Consider the following 25,419-nt stretch of genomic DNA (forward strand, 5'->3'; position numbering starts at 1 on the left):
AGATCATGTATATTTTAAAAAGATTAGGTATAAACATAAGTTTCCAAGTATTTCTGTTTGTGCACATAGATAATATAAATGCGGACCTTTTCAACACTATATTATCAAGGATCTTTTCAAACATTCAACAAATGCCATAATTCTTACATTTGGGATATTTTCAAAATAGTAGGTATGTACGTAAGTTTCTAAGTGTTTTTATATTCATGGAACTTCATTCTCAAAGAAATATTGCTTCCATCTCAGCTCTACTAGTTTTGCCAAAGTCTCGAAGCTTGTCTCCTCCACCTGTTTTCAAGCCCTCCTTGTCTTCCACTTCCTACAAGTCTTCCTTATCTACTTGTACACTCTCTTCGTCTATGTGAGGAACATTCCTTTTATCATACACTCAAACTATCCAAGATGTTATAGGGACAATATACAACCAATGTGCTTATAGTAGAGTTAAGATAAAAGATGACCTATGTGAAATAATCAATAACAAATCATTGTTAAAAGGTATTTGTAGCCTCTGATTACTTGATCGTTCAAAAAAAGGGATTCGCACCTACTCGTGATGACTCATTAACAAACATATATTGTAACTTCTTTTCTGAATCTACCTCTAGAAATTTAGATGGCCCTCGCTAAACAGTGATTCTTGCTCCTTGCAAAACAACTTGTACATCAAATATGATCATGGAAAAGCTATGATAGTCTATTGAGATCACACTTTGCAAGGGATTGAAGTACTCCATCTTTGCTACTATAATGTTCAAATTTGTGTCTTGCCATGAACTCTCTGCCCAAACTTTGCCATTGTATTCCAAATTGTTGTGAAGTGGAATTATCAATTGCACTCTACTCGAAAATGTCACCCACGTGACTACACCACACCGTAGACTTTCTAGTAAGAATTGAAGATTAGGGTTAGTTGTCAATTACACTTAGGGAGACAAAAAAAGATGAAAGAGCACACTTATCTTTAAGCTACATCCCTTGGAGAACTCCTATTCCTCTTCTATGACCACGTAACCTTAATATGATGCTTTTATCAATGCCTCATGTAACCACATCACAAAGCATGAACTGTGGAAGTTTCTCTAGGACCTTGGATTACCAAATAGGTTGCTGACATGTACCATGTTGAAAATTTGACCATGCTATCTCTCATTTAATTCTAGTAGCCTTGTCTTTATGAAATCAGATCTCCATGGATGCATCATTGGTGTAGTATACAAAAATGATTTACCTTTTGCTCCATGCTTCCATTCATCATCTTTTCTATTCCATTTTTAGCTATTCGGTCCCCACTTAGTTGATTGTTCTCCTTGAGTGTACATAACAATTTATTATCCATATACACCACTATGAGCCACTCAAAAATGTATACGAGTATCTATGACACTAGCCAACCTTTAACCATGGTAGCCTTTAGAAAAACTATATGTTGTATGAGGCTCTTTAACGTCTTCATAAACTTCTCTAAAAAGAATATGCACCAACTATGCACTAGTCTTTTGTGCAAAGTCCATGTATATGCTTCTCCTTCTCTTTCACCCCCATATTGAGTTAACTAACATTTCTTTTGTTTGCACACTTCAGCTCACACCATAGATGTTGTGAGGATTTTCTGGGAGCATTAAACAAAACTAAGAAGATGCTTGAGAAACTTGTATACCTAGCCCCACAAAAGGAGATTCTTAATACTTTTCTTCTTCCAAAGAAATCAAGATTAGGGAGGGACCATTATAAGGTCATTAACAAATAGTGAGCATGAGAGTCTTCATTATAAGTATTTCAAGTTATTATTAATGAGGCAATGCTCACTTGTTACTGGAAATGGAGTGTTTTGTTATAATATAAGGGGAGAAGAAGACAAGTCATAGCCCTTGCAAAGAAACACGCCTTATGCCATAAGGATTTATTTATTTATTTAAAATCTTTATTATGGAGACATGTTAAGGATTTCAACCTCCAAAGATATAACAAAGGAGAAGGAGAAGATGATGATTATGAAGGAAAGATGATACGTTAGGAGGAGCCACATCTTGTGGAGAATATAGGCCATCTTATGTGATTGTTCATTCTTGAGGAGATAGGCCTGAGGATTGATTATCATGGTAGCTATAGTAGGCCACAATACAAAAAATAGTCACTATTATGAGACCTATAAAAGGCAATATTAGGTGTTGATATGTAGGAGGGGGGAAGGTTAGTCTAGAGGAGAAGATAAATAAGATATAGGAGGAGTAGGTGCCAAACATGAAGGAGAAGATATAGGTTAAGACAATGGTTGCAAGAGGGAAGGAGAAGGTATTCTTTTGTGAGTGGTGAGGAGAATTTTAAAAAGGGTAGGTGCTATTTTTGGAGGGCTCAAAGGGATTGATTTAGATAATAAGAAGGAGAAGGATTAAGATTGTGAGGTGACAAAGAGACTAGAAGATACTATTGTATCTACTACTCAAGTGCATAAGGCCACTCAACATCAAGCACACAATGTCCATACAAGGGAATAATCAAGGTTTATGAGGCCACTGTTGATGCTTGTTTGAGACTTGAAGACCATACTTGTAGGAGGAAGAGTTTGTGTTTTGTAAACTAGGTAAAGCAATGGGAGTGCAATTATTGAGTCTATCCTATAGCCATTTCCTATGTGAGTATAAGTGTAAAGTTTCTGCTTAAATTACATGGCACAGAGAACCTAACAAAGGTGTAGAGAATGTACAATAAATATGAGAAGAATAAAAAGTGCTTTAATTCCAAACAAGCTCATACAAATATGGTTGTGTCCACTTGTGTGCTTCCACTATGAAGCTGCGATGGTGATCCAAGTAGACGATATAGGTGAAGAGCTTAAGGCTAGGTGGAATAACTTTGACTAGGTGAAAGATAGTTTGATTATAGATTTGAAGGAGTCCCCCTTTTATAGCTGACCATATTATGAATCTTTCCTTGTCGACCAATGAATATTTCCTTTACTATCAGATCAAGGGTGTATCCCCAAACCCCATCAAGGGGACCACTAGCCCTCTTGCGAACCCCTAGCTAGGGGCCACGTCCATGACCCTTAGGACCCAAAATGGGGATCCTTGATAATTTCCCTAGCCTACAACTTGATGTAATGTGCCTCAAGTTGCTACCATTACAGCAACTCTATCTAACCTAATGGCTAGACAAAGGTCACATTTTTGCCATCCAACCATATAGAACTCATTTGATATATAACTCAAGATCCAACCAATGTTTATTCTCACACATGGCTTCTCCTCATGATGGGGTCCTAACAACTTAGAGTATTGTGGATCATTGGTGGTACCTTTCAAGGGTGTGGCATTGAGCATATTTAACCCCCTATAGGTGAACTATATCATCGGTCCAATGCCAAACTCTCTAAAGATGAACTTGTAGTAGGCCCTTTGTAAGAGCTTTGGTAAAGATATTTGCACCATTCTCCCATGATGGATAGTAGAGAAGCTCTATTCTCACCCACCCTCAACCAAATCACATACATAGTGATACTCAACTTTAATGTGTTTGGTGCATGCATGAAACATTGGGTTTTTGGCAATGGTGATTGAACTTTGATTGTCATATCTTAGAACCATTGGAACTTCATCATATATACACTACAAGGAAAGAGAGGTATAGCGACCGCGAGTAGCGACGCAGGAATAGCGGCGTCGCTATTTACATCGATATTTGCCTGAGCGCGTTTCATTTTGCGCATTTTCGTGAGACATTTCGAGAGGGAGAGTGAGAGAGAGAGTGACCATTTTGCATAGACAGTAAGAGAGGGAGAGGAAGAAGGCTTGCCGCCGCCGCCACCATTGGGGAAGGAGAGGAGGAGCCTTCGTCGCGAAGAGGAGCTACCAAACCCTCGCCATATCTTTACGGTGAGTCCATTCTCTCTCTCTTTTGCTTGTTTAGGGTTTAATTTGTGTATATTGGAGGGAGAGGAAATGAGAGAGAAAGAGAGGGAGAGGGAGAGGGAGAGGGAGAGGGAGAGGGAGAGGGAAAGGGAGGGAGAGAAAGAGAAACAGAAAGAGAGGGAGAGGGAGGGGGGAGGAAATGAGAGAGGGAGAGAAAGAGAAAGAGAGGGAGAGGGAGAGGGATGGGGAGAAAATGAGAGAGGGAGAGGGAGGGAGAGTGCATTCTCTCTCTCTTTTACTTTGCTTATATGATTTGTGTATATATATTGAGAGAGGGAGAGGAAATGAGAGAGAAAGAGAGGGAGAGGGAGAGGGAGGAAATGGGAGAGGGAGGGGGAGGGAGGGAGAGAGAGAGAAAGAGAGGGAGAGGGAGAGGGAGGAAATGGAAGAGGAAGGGGGATGAAATGAGAGAACGAGAGGGAGGGAGAGTGTATTCTCTCTCTTATTTATTTATTTTTTGTATAATTTGTATATAATGAGAGAGGGAGAAGAAATGAGGGAGAGGGAGAGGGAGAAAGAGAGGGAGAGGGAGGAAATGGGAGAGGGAGGGGGAGGAAATGAGAGAGGGAGAGGGAGGAAGAGAGAGAGGAAATGAGAGAGGGAGAGGGAGAGGGAATGAGAGAGGGAGAGGGAGAGGGAGAGGGGGAGGAGATAAAAACATAATAGGGAAATGAGAGAGGGGGAGGGAGGGAGAAGAAATGAGAGAAGGAGAGGAAGAGAGCAAAAGGAAATGAGAGAGAGAGAGAGAGAGAGAGAAAAAAAGAGAGAATGAGAGGAGAGAGAAAAAGATATAAGATGTTAAACATAATAAGAAAAGAGAGAAAGAGAGGCTGTGGGTGAGGGCGAGGGCGAGGGAGGGAGAGGAAATGAGAGAGGGAGAGGAAGAGAGAAAAGGAAATGTGAGAGAGAGAGGAGAGAGAAAAGGAGAGAAAGATCATTAAACCTAATAGAAAAATAGAGAAAGAGAGGGTTAGGGTGAGGGAGGGAGAGGAAATGAGAGAGGGAGAGAAAGAAAGAAAGGGAAATGAGAGAGGGAGAGGAGGGAAAAAAAAATGAGAGAGGGAGAGGAGAGAGAAAAATTATTAAATCTAATAGAGAAAGAGAGAAAGAGAGGGTCAGGGTGAGGGAGGAACAGGAAATGACAGAGGGAGAGAAAGAGAGAAAGGTAAATGAGAGAGGGAGGAGAGAGAAATAAATGAGAGAGGGAGAGGAGAGAGAAAAAGAGAGAAAAATCATTAAACCTAATAGAAAAAGAGAAAAAAAATATTAAATTTAATAGAGAAAGAGAGAAAGAGAGGGTCACGGTGAGGGAGGGACAGGAAATGAGAGAGGGAGAGAAAGAGAGAAAGGTAAATGAGAGAGGGAGAGGAGAGAGAAAAAAATGAGAGAGAGAGAGAGGAGAGAGAAAAAGAGAGAAAAATCATTAAACCTAATAGGGAAAGAGAGAAAGAGAAGGTGAGGGCGAGGGAGGGAGAGAAAATGAGAGAGGGAGAGGAAGAGAGAAAAGGAAATGAGAGAGGGAGAGGAGAGAGAAAAAAATTTGAGAGAGAGAGGAGAGAGAAAAAGAGAGAAAGATCATTAAACCTAATGGGAAAAGAGAGAAAGAGAGGGTCAGGATGAGGAAGGGAGAGGAAATGAGAGAGGGAGAGAAAGAAAGAAAGGGAAATAAGAGAGGGAGAGGAGAGAGAAAAATGAATGAGAGAGAGGAGAGAGAAAAAGAGAGAAAGAACATTAAACCTAATGGGAAAAGAGAGAAAGAGAGGGTCAGGGTGAGGGAGGGAGAGAAAATGAGAGGGAGAGAAAGAAAGAAAGGGAATTGAGAGAGGGAGAGGAGAGAGAAAAAGAGAAAAAATCATTAAATCTAATAGAGAAAGAGAGAAAGAGAGTCAGGGTGAGGGAGGGACAGGAAATGAGAGAGGGAGAGAAAGGGAAATGAGAGAGGGAGAGGAGAGAGAAAAATAGAAAAAATCCTTAAACCTAATAGGGAAAGAGAGGGTTAGGGTGAGGGAGGGAGAGAAAATGAGAGAGGGAGAGGAGAGAGAAAAAAATGAGAGAGGGAAAGGAGAGAGAAAAAGAGAAAAATCATTAAATCTAATAGAGAAAGAGAGAAAGAGAGGGTGAGGGTGAGAGAGGGAGAGAAAGAGAGAAAGGAAAATGAGAGAGGGAGAGGAGAGAGAAAAGGAAATGAGAGAGAAAGGAGAGAGAGAAAGAGAAAAATCATTAAACCTAATAGGGAAAGAGAGAAAGAGAGGGTTAGGGTGAGGGAAAGAGAGGAAATGAGAGAGGGGGAGAAGAAGAGAAAGGGAAATGAGACAGGGAGAGAAGAGAGAAAAAAATGAGATAGGGAGAGGAGAGAGAAAAATAGAAAAAATCATTAAACCTAATAGAGAAAGAGAGGGTAAGGGTGAGAGAGGGAGAAAGAGAGAAAGGGAAATGAGAGAGAAAAGGAAATGAGATAGAGAAGAGAGAGAAAAAGAAATATGAGAGAGAGAAGAGAGAGAAAAAGAGATAAAAATCATTAAACCTAATAGGGAAAGAGAGAAAGAGAGGGTACCCGAGCACCTGCTACATAGTATCATAGTACTGGGTACTTGGCACTATGATACTAGATTACTAGGTGCTAGATACTAAGATGTTATGATATTATGTGCTAGATACTGAGTTCTAGGTACTAAATACTAGTGTTCTATGATACTATATGCTAGGTCATAGAAAAAGAGAGAGATGGAAGGAGAGGATAACAATCTAAGAAAAGAAAAGAATGATAACAAAAATGAATTGTTTGTTGTAACATAGACAAAATGAAAAATGAAGAAGGTCCTGTTGTTCAAGATCGCAAGGCGTATTTTAATCAGTGTGTCCCATGTCCTTGCTCTCAATGCAAGCTAGCAATTAGACGAAAACACCGATTTTCTGTAGAACACGTATGACGATTTGGCGAGTTTCAATCTGAGTTAATTGATCAGGCGATTGTGGATTTTCAGCAAATGGTAATTTGAAGTTAATATCAATCATGCATTGTACTCGCAAGCTAATTGAATACCATATACAAAAAGATTGGGTTTCGCTGGCAAATTTTCTATCCAAGGAGGTGATGTCTCATCCCAAGGAGGAGTGCACCCTTTGCGGCCAATTAGAAGAGTACGTGGGCGTACGATGGATGGAGTGCAGGAGCCAATTCACCACTTGCAAGGCCAATCTATACCGTCAATGCCAGAGGAGACAGGCAACCTTCCAGACCTACCTACAATCTTGGAGCCTGAGATGGAGGCAATGATCGATGCATTGATTCCCATGGATGTCGAGACTTCTGATCCGCTTAGAGAGGAAGCATCCATACCATTATATGATGGGTGCCGAGTATCTCAGCTGAAGATACTACTTGCACTCTTAAGTGTGCAAGCAAAATACGGGCGGAGCAATATGAGTGTGACCGAGTTGTTCAGGTACCTTGTACATACGCTTCATTGATTTTTTTTTCGGCACTATTATTACAAGCATTTGTGCTTTTTCAAGGTGTTTATGATTTTTTTCAGGTTATTGAAATATCATGTATTTCCACCTGCAAATACCATGCCTGAGTCTCGTGATGATGCATGACATGTTTTACAAAAGCTTGGCATGGACTACAATAACATCCATGCATGTATCAATGATTGCATACTGTTTCGAGGAGAATACGAGACTATGGAGACATGTCCAAAGTGTGGTGCTCATAGGTATCGACAGGACTTGTAAGGGCAAACCATCCCTCAAAAAGTTCTTAGACACTTTCCGCTTATCCCCCGCATAAACCACATGTTTCGTATGTCCGGCATGGCGAGCTTGACAACGTGGCATGCGCAGAATAGGTCCACCGATGGAGTCCAACGAATATCAGCAGATTCACGTGCATGGAGCCACATTGACTCTACCTTCCCAGGCTTTGCCCGAGAGCCAAGGAATCTTCAGCTCGGTCTTGCAATGGATGGCTTGAACCCATTCGGTCTGCGCTCAACTTCTTACAGTGTGTGGCTTATAGTCCTTGTCAACTACATTATCCCTCCATGGCTTTCTACGAAGAAAAGACATCTCATCCTTAGCTTACTCGTCCGCGGCCGCTATAAAGTCAAAGATATGGACGTGTATCTTCGTCCATTAGTCGATGAGCTTAAGATTTTGTGGAAGGAGAGGGTCACCATGCAAGATATGAGCAGGTGCGATGGTCGGCGGTCAGCCAATATTCCAGTCATTCTCATGTGGACGAGGCATGACTTTTCGGGATTCGGAGAGTGCTCAAGTGAGCAGGCCTCCATTCTCGTTGGTAATATCTATATTTTATCTCATTCAAGCAAGTATTCACTGGGTCGTGGTATTGGAACAGGTCTGGTTACCTCAAGTTATCATGCATGTCCATTGTGCAGGCCACAATTAGACTCCCGAAGGTCACGAACCATGAAGAAGATGGTATATCAAGGACATTCTGCTTTCTTGCCAGAGGATCATGAACTCAGGGAAGGTTTTCTTAGACGACCTCCAACACGTATGAACGCCGCAAGCTAGTACGAGCTGAAAATGGTCCACGTGGAATCACATGCAATCGGAATGCGGCGGTTCTCAGTTTTCTACGAGTTGCCATATTGGACCCACTTACAGGTCAACCACTTGTTGGATCCCATGCATATTTTCAAGAATGTGGACAACTTGCTATGGGACCACATCAGAGGAAAGAGAGACACTATAGGGGCACGAATGGATTTGAAGGAGGTAGGTAAGATGGAGGCGCTTTGACCGCAGTCGAGTGTGCTGATGGTCGCATGCAGCTTCCTCGCGCTCCTTGGGTTTTGTCCACTAAAGAAGAGCGCATTGTGAAGCAAGTAATCAAGTCTATCCGCACTCTGACGGGTATGATGCGTTCTCTCAGGTCCGCATTTTCTAAAGACGACCAATTATCAGGGCTAAAATCCCATGACTGGCATAAGATATATCAGGTTTGTACTACGAATGGATTGTAATTGGCGTGTGCATTTTGCTATTTGGAGTGTAGCCATTATTCATAATGCTTTCTCATTTGTAACAACTCCGAAATAAAAATACCCATTCCGCATATGAATTCTCTCTTGGGAAGGGGTCATAGGGATAATATTCTTTATATTGGATAAATGACAAATTTTTTTGTTGTTATTCCCCTTATTTCCCCCAGCGGACTGTCGATCTGGAGGGGGAGGGGAATAGAAGAAGTGATTAAGCTCCTTGATGGAGCTTGTAGGAGCAAGGAGACCCATGCACATTGACGCGTGGGGAAGGGAGGATCCTACCCCCTATTTAAATCAAGGTTGTCAGAAAACTCCAGGATGGAGAGGAAGAGGGCTAGAAATGGTGAGAGATTGGGAGGATAGGAGAGTCATCATTCTGTCAACATATGACAGAGAGGAGGAAGCAAAGAAAATTAGTGGAGGTTGCGAGGACGGCTGAGGTTGCTGCCATAAAAACCGTCGAGGCACTGCCAATTGGACACCGTGACCCAGGGAGAAATTGCCCTGCCTGCCGCCAAATCACCACGAAGTCGCCCTCATTCTTCTTCCACGTGGGCTTTGTCTAGAAGCTCTTGGAAGCTCCTTGGAAGCTTCCAAGGGTGGGCTTCCTAAGCCCCCCCTCCTGTGGCCTTACACCCCCCCCTCCCCCCCGGGTTTTAAACCCTTAAGCCCCCTTCCCATGAATGGACCCCCCCCCAAAAAAAAATAACTAAGGCTTGAAAAGCCTTATTACCTCCCCCCCCGCCCCCCCCCCGTGCTTAAATTTATAAGCCCCCTTCTTGTGTTTTTTTTGAAAACCTGTGTTTCACTCCCCTCGTGTCCCCTTTTTTCTTACACACCCTTTTCCCTCCCCCGTGTTATAAGCCTTCACCCTTCACCTTTCCCTTTCACCCCGGGTTTAAATCCCTAAGCCTTTACTACTCCGTGTCCTAAAACATCTCCAAGAATCCCCCTTCCTATACCTTTTACTCCCAAGCCCAAAGATCTCCCAAGGCCCCTTCATATGTTTTTTGAAACCACACTCAGACACACCCTTTTCACCGCGTATAAATCCCTATAGGGCCTTTTCTTTTAGGCTTTGTAAACCTTTCCCTCTCCGAAGAAGCTAAGACCTTGAAGGTCTTGTTAGCCCTTTCTTGTGGTTAATCCCTTAACGATTCCTTGCCTCGAAAGAGAGAAGAAGAGTATTGAAGCGACGGTGGGATTCCGAAAAGGAGGTAAAGCTGCTTCCACGTTCGAAGGACTAGAACTGCGATGCCGCCTAAGAAAGTCCAAGGAGTAGCTGGCGGGAGGGTCATCTCCCGGTATCCATGTGGATATCTCACCCCAAACCCAGGTTTTTCCTTCTTAATTTTATATTAGTTTTAATGAATTGTTAGGGATAAGATATATTTTGTCCTAGTTATTTACGACGAAGAAATTTAGTTTAATTAAACATGCAAAATAAATAAAGTATAAACATAGTTTTCCTTCAAAAAGCATTATGCATTGAAACGAATTATGAGCAATATTATTTACCCACTAAAGTAGTATACTTTGGTTAAGTCTAGAAGGTATAATTATGCATCTTGCACCATTAACCCCTATTCTTTTTACAATGAATCATCATAGAAGGTGCAATTCATGAAAGGTTTCTTATGATGCTTAAACTCTATGACATTATCATTACTAACTGCAAAACTTAGCAAGGGAAAGATTGCTTATTTGGCATGAGTTTTGTTCGCAAGGAAAAAGGAAGATTAATTGAATTTACCTAACCTCAAATTAATAAAGTTTAGGATTGAAAAATCAATTGACACCTACATAACAAATCATGCGGAAGTGATCTCGATATTACTTTCTAAAAGTTAACCAAATTAATATAAACTTAGAAATACCTATGCTGAAAAATATTCATTGGGAATGATTTAAAATCCAAGAAACGTTTATACCTTAAATACTTGCCGACAGTCCTTGATTATAGGGTCAATAAATCGTAAAAATAAAAGAACTAGGGTTTGTCCCTGAGTTCTTAAAGGAAATAATAAAAGGAGACCCTAGGTCTAACAAACATCAGCTTAAAGAAACTGAAATGGATTGTTTCATCGCATATTACGATATAGGACTTGCGCAGCAAGTACGAAGTCATATGGTCTTGTGATTGATTCACAAGAAGAAAGGTTAAATACCCTCAACAAGGATGGCGGATCCTTACGCAAGTGATCTTGCAAAAGGATGTATTCTATGATATCCTTCTAAGTAAGGAAGGTTAAAAAAACTGGAAACTAAAGTATCCAATGAATTTTAGGGTTGACCAAGTTGGGTTAATAGGGCACGCCCTAACCCAGAATATAAAGGATCTTGCCAAGTTACAAGGTACCCCGGATTGAGTGCTAGATGCATTCAAAAGGAAAAATTGCTTCCTTAGCAATTTGCCAACAACAAGATCGATAATGGAAATGTTTGTGCTTGTTAGAGATTTTAGAGTACTGCTTGATTTATGAATTATAAATTAAATGAATATCTATACTTCAGGTTGAAGGCCTGAAAGGAGAGGCAGCTTCAGTTACCCCCCACTGCCTGCCTAACCCTCACTAAGGGGTTGTTGACCGCGCCGGGAATGTGGACCGAACCCGTCGCGAGAGGTCTCTCCGTTGAGCACTACTTGGAGCAGGAGGATGCTTGGGTGCCAGGGGGGCCTGTGGCCGGAAATCCCTCACCTTCTGGGTCTTGCACAAGAGGCTAACATGACTTGGGATTGGATCTTGAGGCCCGTATACTAGTCTACGGGCAAAAACTTGGAATAGTGATCCCTGTGGATTACTGGATAGCCTTTGGGCAGATTATGGACAAGCCTACGGGTGGAACTCATTGTATTTCAAAGATAAAATAAAGAACTTGTTTGATATTGTTTTTCTATGTCACGTGATAAGATTACATGAAGGAACCAGTGCTTAACGGTTTAATGAAAGAAGCTGATTGTTACATGTCCAACTAATGTGTTAGATAATTACCTAACTAAAACAAACCGAGGAAAGTGCGGAGGATGGGCCATGGGTCCATACTACGGTTGGGTGATCCCGATTGGCCGGGAACTTTTCTCAAATCTCGAAGAACAGCGGGATGATCGTCAAAGGACATGAACAACAAAAGCGTTAACCTAGAGTTATGTCTTAACCAATTTACGCTGTTTTAGGGAAACGGAATGGGACTATGCCTTATGGCAGAGAGGTTGAGCTTTGCATCCCTCTCATTTCCCATTCTCTTTAGACCGGTTCAAAGAGAATGGGAAACAGAGGAGCATTCAGACCTCAAATGAAGAGAGTTCAAGGTCATAATCAGGGACAAAGTAAGAAAGCAAGGACGAATAAGGTCAACAACTTTGTTCCTACTCAAAGTAATGGCCGAAACCTCCATTATTTCCACTGCAACGAACCCGATCACTTCAAGAGGCAATGTCCCAAGCTTAATGGAGGACATCGCCAAGCGCCTTTCCAAGGAACAGGCCCGGATGAAGGAGCCGCTATCCGACGAAGAGGAAGAACCGCCTGCATTGCCAATAGGCAAAGAGGTGAAGAAGAAGAAGAGGAAGATCCGACCATGGAAGCAAAATTCGAAAGAGTGACAATCCATGCCACTTTACACAAGAAAGGGCCGAATCGCCAGTTCTCGGTGATTCAGACACCGTCGGACTATCAAGGTAAAGGTTTCAAGACCTTGATTGATTGTGGCAGTACACATTCCTTTATCTCACCAGCATGTGCAAAAAGATTAGGAATAGCCACAGTAGAAGCACCTACCTTGCTTGTGGAATTGGCAAATGGTCGTGCGGCTACTTGTACCAGGAAAACTGCTAAGGTGGAATTCTTTCAGGGAGAAAAGAAGACTTCGGTTAAATTCAGAGTCATGAATTTAGGTATCCATGAGTGTCTACTCGGAATGGATTGGCTTAAGCCCAACGACGCCCACATTCACTGTGGAAAGGGTCAAGTTTCCTTTCGAAACTCTAAAAGGGAATTAGTCACAACTCAAGGTGAGGCAGGAGTGACAAGAATCCAATTGGCCAAAGTATCTCGGATCATAAAAGGAGTCAAAAAAGGATTACCTGTTTACTTGATCAAACTCAACAAGTTAGATCAAAAGCAAGAGTCTCATGAAGGACCTTCTTGGCTAAGGGAATACGCAGACGTATTCCCTGAAGAGTTGACTGAACTTCTGCCTCAAAGAGAAGTGGATCATGAGATTAGGTTAGTACCTAGAGCTGTGCCAATTGCAAAGAGACATTATAGAATGTCCATACCAGAAGCAATTGAGTTGAAGGAACAACTCAAGCAACTGTTAGATCAAGGCTACATCCGGCCTAGCAATTCACCGTGGGGAGCTCCAATACTATTCCAGAAAAAGAAAGATGGGACACTTCGACGATGTATTGATTACGGAGGGTTGAATCAATCAACACTCAAGAACAAGTATCCTATTCCTAGAATAGATGAGCTTCTTCATCATCTTTAGGGTGCAAAGATCTTCTCCAAGATTGATCTAAGGTCAGGTTACTATCAGATAAGGATCAAGGAAGAAGATATCCCAAAGACGGCCTTCAATACAAGATATGGGCACTTTGAGTTCCTAGTTATGTCATTCAGGCTTACAAATGCACTTGCCACCTTCAATAGATTAATGCAAGATATCTTTACGCCATATCTTGGTCTATTCTAAACAGGAAGAATATCATGAACCTCAACTTTGGATTGTCCTTGAGACAATGAGGTCATATAAGTTGTATGCAAAAATGAAGAAGTGTGCATTCTTCAAGCGTCAGATTGAATATCTAGGATTCATAGTATCATCAGAAGGAATATCAGTGGACCCAGCCAAGGTCAGAGATGTGCTTGAGTGGCCAACACCAGTATCTGTCAAAGAAATACGCAGCTTTCTTGGATTGACAGGATGGTATAGGGTCTTCATCAAAAACTATGCTTTGATTGCAGCACCTCTGACGGATTTACTAAAGAAGCAAACTTCCATTGTATGGTCAACTCTCGAACAAAATAGCTTCGACAGATTGAAGAAAAGTTTGGTATCAGCACCTATTCTAAAACTTCCAAACCTCAATAAGGAGTTCAAGGTAGTAACTGACGCTAGCATTCTTGCCTTGGGGTGTGTACTTATGCAGGAAGGTCATCTAGTAGCATACTCTTCAAGGAAATTGAAGAGTCATGAAAAGAATTATGCTACACATGATCTGGAATTACTAGCTGTCATCCATGCTCTAAAGCTTTGGAGACACTACTTGTTGGGTAACAAGTTTAATCTAGTAACCGACCATAAGAGTCTCAAATGGATCTTTACCCAGAACGAGCTCAACATGAGGCAACGTCGGTGGATTGGTGTTGGAGAAGTATGACTTTGAAATCAAGTACTGACCAAGGAAAGAGAATGTAGTTGCCGATGCACTTAGTCGCAAGGCATTCCTAAATTCCCTAATCTTGCAGAATCCATCAACGGCTAGATCTCTAGCTACAAAAGTATCTATGCCAAACAACCCTATACTTAAGTTGGCTAGAGAGGAAGCATGCCAGGATTTGGCCTACCAATTAATGCTAAAGGAGGTCTCTATCAAGGATTAGAATCAAAAGTTGCAAGCTAAGTATCAGGAATTTTCCATTGATAATGGACTTGTCTACTACAGAACAAGGCTGTGTATACCAACAAGCCAGTCACTTAAGCAGAAGATATTGTGGGAGGCTCATGATTCTTCTTTCGCAGGACATCTTGGCTATGCTAAGACTCTTAATGCAGTTAGAAAGAGCTACCATTGGGAGAGACTCAAAGGTGACATTCTCAAATATGTCACTGAGTGTTTGTCTTGCCAACGTAACAAAGCCGAACATGTCATGATGCTAGGGAAACTGCAACCGCTTGACATTCCCCAAATGAAATGGGAATTCATCAGTATGGATTTTGTTGTAGGCTTACCCCAAGTCCAGGGAGGATACAACTCCATCATGGTTGTGGTTGACATGCTTACTAAGGTTGCACACCTTATTCCAGTAAAGATAAACTATAAAGCCTCCGACATTGCAAGATTGTTTATCAAGGAGATATTCAAGCTACATGGTCTACCCAGAAGAATCATTAGTGACTGTGATTCTCTCTTCACATCACACTTCTGGAGAGCTATCTTTGAAGCTATTGGGACTCAACTTTGTTTTAGCACTACCTACCATCCCCAAACAGATGGCCAAACAGAGCGAGTAAATCAAGTCATCGAGGATATGCTTAGGGCATACTACTGTGGAGAGCCAAAGAGGCGGATTCAATACTTGCCATTGGTTGAATTTTCCTACAATGCTTCTTACCAGCAGAGCATTCAGATGACCCCTTTTCAAGCATTGTATGGTCATGACTATCGAAGTCCCCTAAACTTTTCTGATCCAACCCTAAGGGTTGAAGTGTCAAGGTAGATGTTGGAAGAGATGGATGATCAAATAAAGTCAATAAGACAGGACATCCAAGCGGCCAAGGATAGACAGAAGGCATATGCGGATTTGAAGCGTCAAGAAATATTCTTCGAAGAAGGAGACATGGTCTTCATTCGCATACGCCCTAAAAAGAGTTCTCTATCCTTAGGAGATTGCAAGAAGCTAAGTCCAAGGTATTGTGGGCCATACAAAATCCTCAAATGCCTAGGACCCAATGCTTATAGATTGCAACTCCCTGAGAACCTAAAGGTTCACAATGTATTCAATATCAGCCTATTGAAAAAATATGTACCCAACCCTAACCATGTACTTGATGACCAACCAATTGTAATGCCTAGTCAAGGAGTCCTTGAACTAAGGCCTGATAGGATCTTAGATATTAGGGAGAGATAGTTAAGATCCAGAACCTTGAGAGAATGCCTCGTCCAATGGAAAGATTATCCGGAAGAGGATGCCACTTGGATAGATGAAGGCACTCTCAACCATCAATATCCCCAACTTATCTCGAGATGAGGACATCTCGATTCCTCTAAGGGGGAGAGAATGTAACAACTCCGAAATAAAAATACCCATTCCACATATGAATTCCCTCTTGGGAAGGGGTCATAGGGATAATATTCTTTGAATTGGATAAAGAACAAAATTTTTTGTTGTTATTCCCCTTATTTCCCTCAGCCGACTGTCGAGCTCGAGGGGGAGGGGAATAGAAGAAGTAATTAGGCTCCTTGATGGAGCTTGTAGGAGCAAGGAGACCCATGCACATCGACGCGTGGGAAAGGGAGGATCCTACCCCCCTATTTAAATCAAGGCTGTCAGAAAACTCCAGGACGGAGAGGAAGAGGGCTGGAAATGGTGAGAGATTGGGAGGATAGGAGAGTCATCATTCTGTCAACATCTGACAGAGATGAGGAAGCAAAGAAAATTAGTGGAGGTTGCGAGGACGGCTAAGCTTGCTGCCATAAAAGCCGTCGAGGCGCTACCAATTGGACACCATGACCCAGGGAGAAATCGCCCTGCCTGTTGCGAGATCACCACGAAGTCGCCCTCATTCTTCTTCCACGTGGGCTCTGTCTAGAAGCTCTTGGAAGCTCTTTGGAAGCTTCCAAGGGTGGGCTTCCTAAGCCCCCCCTCCTGTGGCCTTACACCCCCCCCTCTCGGGTTTTAAACCCTTAAGCCCCCTTCCCATGGATGGACCACCCCCAAAAAAAAAGAACTAAGGCTTGAAAAGCCTTATTACCTTCCCCCCCCCCCCCCCCCCGTTCTTAAATTTATAAGCCCCCTTCTTGTGTTTTTTTTTAAAACCCGTGTTTGACCCCCCTCGTGTCCCCTTTTTTCTTACACACCCTTTTCCCTCCCCCATGCTATAAGCCTTCACCCTTCACCTTTCCCTTTCACCCCGGGTTTAAATCCCTAAGCCTTTACTACTCTGTGTCCTAAAACATCTCCAAGAATCCCCCTTCCTATACCTTTTACTCCCAAGCCCAAAGATCTCCCAAGGCCCCTTCATATGTTTTTTGAAACCACACTCAGACACACCCTTTTCACCGCGTATAAATCCCTATAGGGCCTTTTCTTTTAGGATTTGTAAACATTTCCCTCTCCGAAGAAGCTAAGACCTTAAAGGTCTTGTTAGCCCTTTCTTGTGGTTAATCCCTTAACGATTCCTTGCCTCGAAAGAGAGAAGAAGAGTATTGAAGCGGCGGTGGAATTCCGAAAAGGAGGTAAAGCTGCTTCCACATTCGAAGGACTAGAACTGCGATGCCGCCTAAGAAAGTCCAAGGAGTAGCTACGGGAGGGTCATCTCCCAGTATCCATGTGGATATCTCACCCCAAACCCAGGTTTTTCCTTCTTAATTTTATATCGGTTTTAATGAATTGTTAGGGATAAGATATATTTTGTCCTTGTTATTTACGACGAAGGAATTTAGTTTAATTAAACATGCAAAATAAATAAAGTATAAACATAGTTTTCATTCAAAAAGCATTATGCATTGAAACGAATTATGAGTAAGATTATTTACCCACTAAAGTAGTATACCTTGGTTAAGTCTAGAAGGTATATTACAACGAATCATCATAGAAGGTGCAATTCATGAAAGGTTTCTTACGATGCTTAAACTCTAGGACATTATCATTACTAACTGCATAACTTAGCAAGGGAAAGATTGCTTATTTGGCATGAGTTTTGTTCGCAAGGAAAAAGGAAGATTAATTGAATTTACCTAACTTCAAATTAATAAAGTTTAGGATTGAAAAATCAATTGACACATAGATAACAAATCATGTGGAAGTGATCTCGATATTACCTTCTAAAAGTTAACCAAATTAATATAAACTTAGAAATACCTATACTAAAAAATATACATTAGGAATGATTTAAAATACAAGAAACGTTTATACCTTAAATACTTGCCCATAGTCCCTGATTATAGGGTCAATAAATCATAAAAATAAAAGAACTAGGGTTTGTCCCTGAGTTCTTAAAGGAAATAATAAAAGGAGACCCTAGGTCTGACAAACGTCAGCTTAAAGAAACTGAAACAGATTGTTTCATTGCATATTACGATGCAAGACTTGTGGAGCAAGTACGAAGTCATATGGTCTTGTGATTGATTCACAAGAAGAAAGGTTAAATACCCTCAACAAAGATGGCGAATCCTTATGCAAGTTATCTTGCAAAAGGATGTATTCTTTGATATCCTTCTAAGTAAGGAAGGTTAAAGAAATCGGAAACTAAAGTATCCAATGAATTTTAGGGTTGACCAAGTTGGGTTAATAGGGTACGCCCTAACCCACAATATAAAGGATCTTGCCAAGTTGCAAGGTACCCCGGATTGAGTGCTAGATGCATTCAAAAGGAAAGATTTCTTCCTTAGCAGTTTGCCAACAACAAGATCGATTAATGGAAATGTTTGTACTTGCTAGAGATTTTAGAGTACTGTTTGATTTATGAATTACAAATTAAATGAATATCTATACTTTAGGTTGAAGGCCTGAAAGGAGAGGCAGCTTCAGTTACCCCCGACTGCCTGCTTGACCCTAACCAAGGGGGTTGTTGACCACGTTGGGAACGTGGACGGAACCCGCCGCGAGAGGTCTCTCCATTGAGCACTACTTGGAGCAGGAGGACGCTTGGGTGCCAGGGGGGCTCTGGCCGGAAATCCCTCGCCTTTCGGGTCCTGCACAAGAGGCTAATGTGACTCAGGATTGGATCTCGAGGCCCGCATACTAGTCTACGGGCAGAAACTTGGAATAGTGATCCTTGTGGATTACTGGATAGCCTTTGGGCAGATTATGGACAAGCCTACAGGCATAACTCCTTGTATTTCAAAGATAAATATGACGATATATTAATAAAGAACTTGCTTGATATTGTTTTTCTATATCACGTGATAAGATTACGTGAAGGAACCAGTGCTTAACGGTTTAATTAAAGAAGCTGATTATTACATGTCCAACTAACATGTTAGATAATTACCTAACTAAAACAAACCGAGGAAAGTGCGGAAGATGGGCCATGGGTCCGTCCTACAATTGGGTGATCCCGGTTGGCCAGGAACTTTTCTCAAATCTCGAAGAATAGCGGGATGATCATCAAAGGACACGAACAACAAAAGCGTTGACCTAGAGTTATGTTCTAACCAATTTACGTTGTTTTAGGGGAACGGAATGGGACTATGCCTTATGGTAGAGAGGTTGAGCTTTGCATCCCTCTTATTTCCCATTCTCTTTGAACCAAGTGCAGCGTGAATCCACTTCGGACCTGGTGTTTCTGCGTAAAGTAGTTCGCTTGGGTCCGGCGCTAGTTGCTGTTAGGAAATGACTAATCAAGAAAACCCAAATTCTGGTCGATCCTAAGTGGGAACAATCAAAATACTTCCACTACGTGGCAGACGTGGAAAGCCCTAGGTCGCAAACCCCGTAACATTCCATAGGAGTGCCGGGCGGAGTTTTCTAGACATCCTTTCCGATGGACTACTAAGACATGTCCTGGATGATACTAGTGGACACCTTACATCATTTGTGGCAGTTTGTACTACTGATCGCGATCACAGGATTTCTTACTCCAGAAATACGCGGGGCCATTTACAAGTTGTCGACTTTGGTGCAATGGATCTCATAGAAGGAGATTAAGACGTCCTTTATTGAATCCGCGAGGCGGGGAGCAGTGGAGACGGTCTGTCTCTTTGAGAAATACCTACCCACCAGCATGCTCACGATACAAATCCACCTTCTTGTGCATCTTGTAGATGAAGTGGAGATTGTTGGACCTTTCCATACGCGATGGATGTTCTTCTTGGAGCGCTTCATGAAAACCCTGAAAGGCTTTGTGCGACAATGAGATTGGCCAGAAGGTACCATGGCTGAAGGTTGGTTGGTGTCTGAGGCACTACTGCATATTTCACAATGGCTACCAAAGGTGGATCTAGAAAATGAAATGCTATGGTCGCGCTGAGAAACGATGATAGACTGACTGGAGATGTGGTGGTTGGAAATCGGGTAGAAAAAAGAATGGATGCCTCAATGGAGGAGAAGGTGAATCGCTTTTGTATGTTGCACCATGCCTCTATGGAGACGTGGCTCCTGCCAAGTACCAGATCGCTAGGCAAGATCGAGAGGAAGTGCGAGCTGAATTCCGACATAGTATGCGTCGTCGACCGATTCGATATCCCGAAGGCATGGAGGAGATGCCACGTTTCATGTCAACGTGATGGTTGCATGGAGCTTTGATCGCAGCGTCTCACGAAGGGACAAAGGTCTCAATGGAGGAGTGGGAATTCTCGAGGGGATATAGTCCAAAGGTAATGAATGGTTTAGAATCTATCGTATCTAAATTTTATATACGACATCTAATTTGAGTGTTTCAATGTACAATACAAAATATATAGTGTAGCTGGTCGCGCGGACGGCATTTTCACGTGGAGCATATTGACAAAATGCGCTCCACAATGGACTCTGGTATCATGGCAAGGTTCGAGCAAGAGAGCCAGCGACGAGCAACGGATCCAAACACGGTTGTGGATGAGATGGAGTATTTTGGGAACTTGCAAAGTATTGTTACGGTGGATTACCGTAGCTTCTCCATGATACTATTCAATGTGCAGTGGTTCAAAGTGGTACTTGGAGGAGCTGGAGCAACAGTTTGACGAGGTCCATCTAGATTTCTCGAAATAGATTCCGAAAAAAAATGAACGGATTTGCACGACACCTTTGTGTTGCCGGCCCATTGTGAAAACGTGCATGGACTCATTTGTTTGTTAATTTTATTACGACATGGTTTATGTCACAATGGTTTGAACTCTCTTGTACGTGTTTGTGAATATGTAATCTTCTATCCAAACCCTCGACAACCCCGATGATGGTATGTTATACCTTCAACTCCCCAAAGTGTGAGACTATATGATCAAAGCGATGTTCCGAGCATAGATGAAGATAATATGCAAATAGAGGGGTCGATATTGCAAGGGGTGGAGGCCATCGAAAGCTTGGAGCCAGCAATGGCTAACAATGATGGAATACAAGAGTCCAAGAATTCTTTGAGAACGAGGTGGACTCATTCTTTTGTGGTGACATGTCTATCGACCTTCCAGTGTATGCGGAGTTGTGTCAAGAGATTAACATGGGACCATAGGATACTTCATACTTGGAGCATCCACTTACTCAATTCGTTGACCAATCACTTATAGGGGTACATTAGATATGCATTTTAAGTGAGATTTTTTAAAAAGGATTTATATTATTGTGCTTTGTATGATTTCAATTGATTATTCTAACATCATTTTTTGTCTGTGCAGGTGACATTTCAAGATGAGTCGAGGGATGAGCGATGAGGAGTTATAGGATATCTTCACACGCATGTCTCTAGACCAGATCGCGAGATTCAGAGATATGGCAGACCAGGAGCTGTCTCGGTCTTCGTCAGGGCACTCTGCTAGATCTACTTCAGCGCGATTGGATACTTCGGCTTCGAGTAGATGAGCTTGACGCTCCAGACTTGAGCCAGAGGGAGGGAGTGCTTCGAGGTCAAGGGGATGCTGCAGAGATACAGAGGCAGTGAGCCCGCGGTCGACACGGGATCATTAGGGCCAAAAGTGCTTCAAAAATGGCACTTGTAAGAAAGTGATTAAGTTGCTAATTAGTTGAGGTTTAGGAAGAATAAAACCCCTAAATTTGGTTGTCCAGATGTGATTAATGAGAGAATATTTGGTTCATTGAAGAGGTCGGCCATTAATTGCCCTCATCTTTTAATCTAGGTCAGGGGTCACCTTTTCGGCCGTTTATTGTCTTGGAACTCGAGAGATTTTGTATTTTCGAGATTTTCGTACGAACTTCGCATTTGTTTGCTCTCGCGTTTTCTTTCTATACACTATTCTCTTTTACCATTCCTTTTGCTGCACTTGCTTTCTATCACTGTGAGATTCTTGCTCGGTTCATTTGCTAGAATGTCTAGAAATACTACTTCAAATAACACTGGCGCAAGCACACGTAAATACAAGCTATCTATTCAGCTAGATCCGACTTACACATCTTAGAGAAGTATACATCATCAAGTATTGATAGATGAGATTGAAGCCAACAGGTTGCGAACACAAGGAATGAAGCATATAGATTTGTGGGTGGATGGAAATATCTATCCCAGGGATCCTTCTACAGGTAAACCACCTCCTTTTCTGAATGTCCATGACTATATAAGATATGCTAGAGAAGGTTACAATGGAATGCTTGGCTACTGTATGAGGTTATACTCTGCATCTTACACATATATAGCTCAAGTGCACGAAATGAAAAAAGCACTAGAAACTACACAAACAAAAATTTTAGAGTTGATAAGTCTGATTGATATTTTGAAAAATGTTAACAATTCATTGCAGAATAAGCTAATACGCTTGAGAGAAACTCCAGTAGGATTTAGAGAGAGGAAGAGACCATTAAAAAATATAACCAGCTTGTGTGAGAGAGCAAAGAAAAGGAGACTAAATCTTACAAAGAAATATGTCTCTAACATATTAGGCATAAATATCCGAGAGAATGAGGAAATAATCAAACTTTTGAAGGAAACCATGAATAAGAAAGACATTTTGAGGATTCTTAAGTCACCAGAAAATGTGGATTTGAGAGGTCCAACTCTGAGAGAGTTAGTGAAGGATTTAAAAGGCACAGTGAAAGCAAATGAAATCGTAGAGACATGCAATACTGTGGGTATAAGTCGAAAAGGTTACCATGCTATCTCTGGATTATGGTTTAAAAATCTTAAACACAATAGGGTAACTATATTTGGATTGCCCCGAGCCCTTGCAGTTTCCACTGCAAGAATTTCCATGAATCGCAAGATTCCACATGTTTTTGGAGATTACTTTCACATCGAAAGGTCTATGTCCTATGAAAAACAAAAAAAACAGGCAATTTTTGATTACAATGAGTTTAACAATATATGGGTTGATCTAAAAAAGGTGCAAATTGCAATGGTTCACATGTATAAAATCACAGTAGAAGAAAGTTATGGTGTTCTAAAGTTTGCCTTGAAGTTGGATGAAGCACAGATTCAAAAGGGACAGAAGATGGAAAGAATTAGCATTTGCCTCATGAACATGGCATTGGACCATGGCAATGGCGAGGGCAAAGCTCCATTGCATAAGATCCAATCCGAGATGGAGATTTGGTGGATTGGTGCAGCCCAGGTACCAATTGAAAATCATCAAACATTGAAATGGTTGTTCAACCATACAGGTATTCCAAATATCATTAAGTCTCAAAGTGAAGGCGAAATGTTGGTAGTTGATGGGGTTGGTAAATTTAATGTGGAATGGCATATGAGTGCTGATTTGAAAACTATCAAATGTATGCTTGGAATATGTAATGGTGCAAATGCAAAATATCCTTGCATTTATTGCATGGAAAGTATTGGATCCAAAGATTGGAGTAGTTTGCGACCAGTAAGAAGAGCCCCAAATAGAGACTCTATAGATTTGAGTAAATTTAAAAACATAGAAGACATCTAGGATCCCATTCTTTCCATCTCTCTTAAGAATGTTCATATTTGTACTTTGCATGCAGAGATTAGAATAATCGATAAGCTTCTTAGGTTGCATCTTGACTACGCATATTCCATTAAGCCATTATCTTTATCAGATGAGTGTATTGATAAATGCGAGGCATTGCTATCGAAAATGGGATTTCACGGGGGCCAAGTTCACTTGAGAAAGGATCCAATACTTTCAGGAAAAACAAGAGATATCTTGGCCGATGTCTCTATGGGAGGCTCAAAAGCTAGACGATTCTTAGGAAATCATTCAGGAAAGCAGGTGAATGCGGCTTGGGAGTGTTGGAGAGAGCTATGTGAGATCACAACAAATGTTGCAAGCACGCCGAGGCTTGCGTTTCTTAGAATGGAGGTCTGGATACACCTTGATGTTTTTCTGAAACTCCTCAGGCAACATAAGACAACATATACATATGCGGAAGAGTTCAAAAGATCAATCACAAAGCTTGTTCAGGCGATAAAAGAGGCATGGGGAGAAAAAGATATCACTTTTTATCTGGTAAAGTAATAATTATTTAATATGGGCTTATTTTGATAGGTTTTTCAATTGGTATAAAATTTGTGTTACTTTGTATTGCAGCATATTCTTCATATTCATGGACCTTTCTTTGTGGAGGAGCATGGCCCCTTAGCAACTTATAGCAACCAAGGCATGGAAAAATCCCACTACCAAGCACGCACAAGTTATTTTCGAGGCACAAGGCATGGGGGAGGAGTTACAAAAAGCAATGCTTTGGAGGAGCTATTCAACTGGTTTTTTCGACGACAACTTCAAAGAATGCAAATAAAAGACGGCAATGACACATGAGCAATCGCACTTTTATATATAAGAAAGAATATATACAAAGCTAGTTTTCCAAAACTCTCACATTCTCTTCCTCCTCAGGAATCTTTCCTCTATAACGTAGAAATTTTTTTCTCTTGTAGCCAGCTATAGATTTTACATCAGTTCTGTCTGCAGCTAAGGCGTAGGATGAAAACGCCAAAAAGTATCCTACTCTAGAAGCAGAGTAACCTGGACCGTAGCCAAAAATCCTAATTGCTGCAGTCTTTTCCAAAAACATTATTTTGTGGGCATTATATTGTAATCTTGAGAAACCTAGAAGCCTTGTAAGAGCTTTAATACAAAGTATCGGCCATGCTGCGTCCTCTGAGAAACTACTATGAAGTACAAAAAAGGATTCAGGGTCAATCCTAGCCAAGTAGTGGCCGAGTGCAATGTCTTTGGTGGTGTTACTAGCAGCTCTCGATCCTTTGCCACGCCCCAAGAAGTTATCTGTATCGGCAATCTCCAACTGCAAATAAAACCCATACTGAATGAGCATGAAATGTAAACCTACCAATGTGTAAAAGAAAATTTAAAATTATCTTACCACTTGATTTTCATCGTACTCCAATTTAAACGGATTCCATAAATTAATTGATGATGCTGTCTCATTGGTGTTAGTCAATTCTTTAACATATTCAGACTCCTCTCTTCCAAAATTGGAAATGCCGAGCTCGCTTTGAATGCGATCGAAGTCCTCATCAGTGATCCTCAACTCTTTCTCAGCTTCTTTGGCCTTTTCAAAACAAAGAGAGAATGCCTCACCAGCATCAATAAACTTATCATCTAGAGTTTCTTTATCAAGTTTCAGAATCTCTTCCTTTGATTCATTTTCTGTGTCAATTATCCCATTTGCAGCATCAGAAGCCTCTGCAATAATTGAAGACAATAATCTTCCCTGAGATTAAAAAGTTTTTGAATATCTGATAGTAAAATGTACTCCTTGTCCTTGAAAGGTATACATGGCAGGGAAGGAACAATATGGTGAGAACTCTCATCAGGTTGAGGGTTTGTATCTCCTTGGCTCTCCTCAATGATAGTCTCAGCTTTAAGTGAGCAACATCCAAATTTTCAGCAATGGAAGCCTCAAAATCTGTATCTACAACCTCCTCTGTTTCCCTTTCATCTGCTAGATCATCCAACATGCAAAAGCTGGCAGTCTTTG

The sequence above is a fragment of the Lygodium microphyllum genome, chromosome 6 (assembly GCF_053477565.2).
Source record: "Lygodium microphyllum isolate KBCC chromosome 6, Lygodium_microphyllum_v1.1.10, whole genome shotgun sequence".
Taxonomy (NCBI): Eukaryota; Viridiplantae; Streptophyta; class Polypodiopsida; order Schizaeales; family Lygodiaceae; genus Lygodium; species Lygodium microphyllum.